This window comes from Nicotiana attenuata, chromosome 5 (genome assembly GCF_001879085.1).
Source record: "Nicotiana attenuata strain UT chromosome 5, NIATTr2, whole genome shotgun sequence".
Lineage (NCBI taxonomy): Eukaryota > Viridiplantae > Streptophyta > Magnoliopsida > Solanales > Solanaceae > Nicotiana > Nicotiana attenuata.
In genome coordinates, this window is record NC_031993.1 from 33,979,146 (window position 1) to 33,985,803 (window position 6,658).

Consider the following 6,658-nt stretch of genomic DNA (forward strand, 5'->3'; position numbering starts at 1 on the left):
AAGTAATGCCTCAGCTTCTGGGCTACCCAAGTCAAAGCACAGCAAGTGCGTTCCAAAAGAGAATACCGGGCTTCGTAGGGAGAACTTCTTGCTGAGATAGTAAATGACCTGTTCCTTTCTCCTTTTTTCATCATGCTGTCCCAAAACGCAACCGAAGGATCCGTCTAGTACTGCGATGTAGAGTAATAGGGGTCTACCTGGCTCTGGCGGGACCAAGACTGGTGGTGTTGACAGGTATTCCTTGATTCTGTCGAAGGCCTTCTGGCAATCATCGGTCCATTTGGTAGCGGCGTCCTTTTTCAACATCTTGAAGATTGGCTCACAGATAACTGTAGACTGTGCTATGAACCGACTGATATAGTTAAGTCTTCCCAAGAAACTCATCACGTCCTTCTTGTTCTTTGGCGGTGGAAGTTCCTGAATGGCCTTGACCTTTGATGGATCCAATTCTATTCCCCGGCGGCTCACAATAAACCCAAGCAACTTTCCGGCGGGAACCCCAAATGCACACTTTGCGGGATTCAATTTCAGGTTGTACCTTCGCAATTTGTTGAAGAACTTCCTCAAATCTTCCATATGATTGATGGACTTCTTGGACTTAATGATGACATCATCCACATATACCTCAATTTCTCTATGTATCATATCGTGAGAAATGGTAGTCATGGCCCTCATGTAGGTGGCCCCTGCATTCTTTAAGCCGAACGACATCATTTTGTAACAATACATTCCCCACGGTGTAACGAAAGCTATTTTCTCAGCATCTTCCTCATCCATCCAGATCTGATGATAACCGGCGAAGCAATCAACGAATGACTGTACCTCGTTCTTGGCGCAATTGTCGATCAGGATGTGTATATTTGGCAAGGGGAAGTCGTCTTTCGGACTGGCCCGATTGAGATCCCGGTAGTCGACACAGACTCTTACCTTCCCGTCCTTTTATGGTACTGGTACAATGTTGGCTAACCATGTCGGGTATTCTACTTCCCTAAGAACCTTAGCTTTGACTTGCTTAGTGATTTCTTCCTTGATTTTCAAACTCATGTCAGGCTTGAACTTCCCGAGCTTCTGCTTTACCGGCGGACATGTCGGGTCGGTTGGCAATTTATGGGCCACAATTGATGTACTTAGACCAGTCGTGTCATCATATGACCAGGCGAATATGTCCTCATATTCCCTTTGAAATTCTGTGTATTCCTTCTTCTCTGACGACGATAAGTGAATGCTGATTCGCGTTTCCTTGACATTCTCTGCATCTCCCAGGTTAACAATTTCTGTCTCGTCCATGTTGGACTTAGGTCGATTTTCAAAGTTCTCAACTTTTTTAACAATCTCCTCTGGTATGTCATCCTCTTCTGACTCAAGTCTGTTTGTTGCGTCGTCTCATTGCATGTCACAGCCATTGGTTCATCAAGATAAGTAATAGTAATGCTGTATAAATAAAGTAATGAGAGAAAAATAATAATGAGTGTCGATTCATAAGAAAAAAGCGAAATGCTTTGATAAATTTCATAATTGTTTCGAACATTAAAGATCTTATTTGCGGGAAACGAAAAACAAATGCGAAAAGAAAAATCATCTAGTAAAATAAAACAATGCATGATGCTTGTTTAGCCTTGCTACCCCGAGGCTCGCCGAGCTCTGGTGGTCCTGATGGTCTGATTGTTGAGGTATGCTCCTCTACTCACATCTTATATGGAAGGACCTTCCTCCCCCTCCTCCTTGAAAATAACACAGTAGTCCATGTCATTGTCTTCTAAGAACAAGTTCTTCACCGCAACAAGTGCCTCCTCTTCGTCCGTCCCATAAACAATGTCAGCCTGTTGGAAAGTTTGCTCCAAAGGCGGTATTGGCTGTTCCAGTGGATAGTAAGGACCGCGCCATGGTGGCGACAAGTTGTTAAATTCTTCCCAAGTGTACTCGTATCCCAGCCCAAAAGTAGTGCCGTGCTTCTTGAGCTTTATGGGTTTAGCGATCCCCTGGAGGTTCTTGCCAAGCCCCTTGCCAGGTTCGTACCCACTCCAGTTCAATATACTCTCGATCTTGTTGTCCCACCATTTATCTTTGTCAACAGCATTGACTCGCTCGATGTGGTGGTAGGTCTCCCACCTAACTTTCTTCTTCCCCTTATTGCCGGAATGGTCTGACGACTGTATATAGGATTGCTGCCATCACCATGAATGATCACTTCCTGGTGATTCCATTCAAATTTCACGGCCTGATGCAGTCGAAGCCACAGCCCCCCGCAGAATGAACCCAAGGGCGTCCTAATAGCAGGTTGTAGGATGCTGGCACATCTATCACTTGAAAGTCAACCTCGAACCAAGTTGGTCCCATTTGAAGACACAGGCTGATTTCACCAATGGTGGACCTCTGGGATCCATCAAAAGCTTTCACATTGATTGCTCCTTCTTTTATCTCGTGCAGTCCTTTACCCAGCTTCTTGAGTGTTATCAATGGACATATATTAAGGCTGGATCCCCCATCAATCAGGATCCTAGTGATGAAGTAGTCTTCACATTGCATGGTGATATGCAATGCTTTGTTATGACCCAACCCTTCAGGCGGTTGCTCATCCTCATAGAAAGTGATTTTGTAGCTTTCTAACACTTGTCCCACCATATTGGCCATTTCTCCGCCAGTGATGTTACTCGGCACGTATGCCTCACTCAGCACCTTCAACAGAGCATTTTTGTGTGTCTTGGAGTTCTGCAACAAAGAGAGGATAGATATCTGCGCTGGTGTTTTGTTTAGCTGGTCAATGACCGAATACTCCTTGGCCTGTATCTTCCTCCAAAGATCATCTGGACCCATTTCAATGATGAGGGGCTGGTTGGAAGCTTGCTTACTTGACTCAGCTAAGTGCTCCGGGGTATGGACTCTTCTAGTCCTTGTCATACCCTGTGTTGTAATAATCTCTTCGAACCTGACTTTGCCTTTCCTCCTAGCCTGGGCCGTATAATCCCAAGGGATAGCTTTTGTATGGAATGACGGCACGGTGGTCATCGCCACTGGAGTTGGTGCGGCTACCTTTACTTCAAACGGGACATGTTCTTTGGGTGGTAAAACTATAACCTCAAACGGTGCCGGTGCTTTGGCTGATGGTGCTGCCTTAAACTCAAGCGGGATAGACACGTCTACCTCAGTGACCTCGGATGGTTGAATCTGGACCATGATGGGGTTAAGAGTAACTGCTGGCTTCTTTGGATCATCGCCTTCTGCGATCAACCCTATGGATCCCTCGGATCCCAATCATCCTCCATTTCAATCATGTGAACGCCTCCACCCTTATGGTCTGGCAGGGGGTTATTACGGACATTCGGAGCGGGTTCCTTTGCCACAATTATTTTGTTGTCAATTAAAGCCTGGATCTTGTCCTTCAAAGAACGGCATTCATCGATGGTGTGTCCCTTCATGCCGGAATGGTATGCATATGATTTGTTTGGGTTAACCCACTGAGAAGGGTTCTCAGGGGTTGAAGCAGGGATGGGGGTGACATAACCGGCGGTTTTGAGTCTCTCATATAGCTGATCAATGGGTTCGGCAATGGCTGTGTATTGTTTTGGGGGCCTCCGATCAAAGTTAGGTCGGGGCCTAGGAAAGTTTTGGCGTGTGGGGGGTGATTGGTAATGAGATGGTTGGGCATTGTAGGCTTGGTATACCTGTGCGGGTTGGGAATATCTGGGCGAGGTAGGCTGATATGTGGGGGTGAAGGTGATTGATAAGTGGTGGTGGAGTTTGAGGGTGCTTGGTAGTTCGGTGCGGGCTGATATGTGAGTGGAGGCATTAGGTAGGTTTGGTATTTGATGGGACATTTGGTTCTTTGTGCAACCATCACGGCTCCTATGTCCCTTTTCTTGGACACACCCTCGGACTGTAAGGCCTTATTTGTAGCTTGCAAGGCCCCAAAGTTTGTAACCATACCGCTTTTGATGCCCTCTTCGATCCTTTCACCCAACTTGAAAATGCCAGAAAATTTGTGGCTCTCAATCATCATCAGCCTTTCATAATACTGTGGGTCTTGAGCCCGGACAAAGAATTTGTTCATTTGTTCCTCCTCTAAGGCAGGTCTGACCTTAGTAGCTTCGGACCTCCAGCGAGTAGCATACTCGCGAAATGTTTCTGTGGGCTTCTTCTTTAGACTCTGAATATAGAACACATCTGGCGCATTCTCCGTGTTGAACCTGAACCTGTCCATAAAGTCGGACGCCATGCCTACCCAATTCGACCACTTCTTCGGATCTTGGCTAATGTACCAAGACAAAGCATCTCCTTTCAAGCTCCTCATGAAGAGCTTCATGTAGATTCTCTCGTCTTTCCCTACTCTAACCAGCTTATCATAGTACGTTCTCAAATGGACCCTTGGATCTCCTGTACCATCAAACATTTCGAACTTCGGAGGTTTGTACCCCTCTGGTAGTTCGACATCGGGCTGTATGCAAAGATCTTCATAGTTCAGCCCCTCAATTCCCTTGCTTCCTTCAACGCCTTGAATCCGGCTAGTCAATTTCTTAAGTTCTTCAGCCAGGTTCCTGATGAGCAAGTCTTTATCATCAGACTCGGGTGTGCCTGAGATCAGTTGGGTGGAGTGTGGCATAGTCTCCACGTAGATAGGGTTATTATGGTGGGTGTGGAAGTGGTCATTTGTGGAGTTTTGGAGTTCTGGGATGAGTAACGGGGTGTTGTTTGAGGTATGGCAGGTGTTGCAGTGGTGGTGAGGAGTGGGTTGGTTCTGTTTCTTTGGGATATTTTGTGGAGGTATAGCGTTCTGAACATTTGGGAAATCGATATCTGGAGTGGTGAGAGAAAATGACAGATTTGCCAAATTCCGGACCTGATCAAGTTCTTCTTGGAATTTCAGCAGCTTTTGTTCAAGTTGGGATGCACTTTCCTTAGGAACCTGAGTACCATGACCATGAGTGGCCTCTACCCGTTCAGTTGAATTCTCCTTTCTGACGTTGTTCAAATCTTCCATCTTCCCTTTGTTCTTGTTTTTGACAGGACTAAGTGGAGGAGTGGGTGGAGGGCTCCTGGATCTCGTGGAATAGGATGATGTTGCCAGAGTGCACGAACTAACCTTCGGGGAAGGGTATTATAAAACAAAAAGGTAACAAGTTAGTGAGGTTTATAAAAAGCGTTGCAATATTTAAACACATAGTGAGAGAATGTAAATCGCGTCCTAATTTGGGGTAGGCCTAGCGACAAATTAGTTTGGAGAGCTCAGAATGCTAAATGCCTCATTTTATTGATAGAAAATAAGACGAATCCCAAATCGACACTAAACGACAGGAAATAAAAGTCACTAATGGCCATTGGCCTTATTACATTTTATAAAGCGAAAGGATAAACTCTTATCTACTTGGTCCCTGAAGGACCTTCCCCAGATTCGGCATAATTAGCTCCGTCGAACAGCTTCCTCAGCTCGCGAAGTCCCAGCAATAGGTAAGCCCTGGTTAGATGTCCGCCTTCGTTTCCTTCAGCATTCTGACAGTCTTCGACCCTTTTGAGAAACTTTCTTTCCAACTCCATTATGCCTTGCTCCAAGTATTCCAGTCGCTTGTTGGCACTGACAGCCATGTCCTTCCACTCCTCAATTAACTTCTGATTGGCTTCTTGTATCTCACGGTGCTTGCTTTCGCACTCCCGAATCCTCTTGCGCAGTTGGTTGTATTTGACCTGTGCCTCGGCCTTTTCATCTATGATCCTGTGACCTCGAACAAACCCAGGCTGGCCCAGACCATCATGATTATCCTCCAACCAGCCTGAATAGTAGGGAGCACAACCAGCATCGTATCTATCTGGATCGATGGTATCTCTCCCCATGACGATCTTGCAGTGCCACATATGCTGAGCTTGGCACTTGTAAGGACTATCATCATCCCGGAAGTCAGCCCGGAAGTGACTTATTTTGTCGACCCTGGGTACAACCTGCTTCCTACCAGCTTGCCTCATAACCCGGAGAGGGACGTAAGGGTATGTTCCTCTCAGACCGATCAATATCAGGAAAGGTGCATCTCTAGATCGGGCGATGAACTCCTCGGTCAGAAACCACTCGAACATCCATTGTACTTGTTCCTTAGTCAGATTCTCGAAGAGCTCGACCCATTCTCTATCATTCTCCGGTTGGGTGAATATATTGGGTGTGTAATTCATTCGCTTTGGATGATGGAAAGCGATATGATCATCCCAGTCCCTTCGCTGAATCTCTTATTGGTATTCACCCTTTTGGGGATGCTCCATGAGCCAAAGTTGAAGTAGCAAATTGCAGCCTTCGAAGTGTTTGGCTCCCTGTTGACACTTATCTAGGGCTCGGTATATTTCTGTAATGATCATGGGCACAATGCTGAATGGTTGCCCGCCAATTACTCCCATTAAGTCTTAGTTACCATAGCCAGTCTGGTGTGGATTCCTGCTTTCTTCATGGAAACACGATCAACCCTACGAAACAAAACATGAATACAAAGACCCTTCGGTGAATATGCCCTAATGATGTGATGGCAAACTCGTCAGGATAGGTACGGTAGGATTTGCTATGACCGTACCTCTCATGCAAATAGTCAAAGGGGATATAGGATTCTTTTAGGCATGTCAGTTCTGGATTCTTCTTCAGACCCATCATTTTGAGGAAGCCCATGCCCTTGCGGTTCTCAGGCATCAA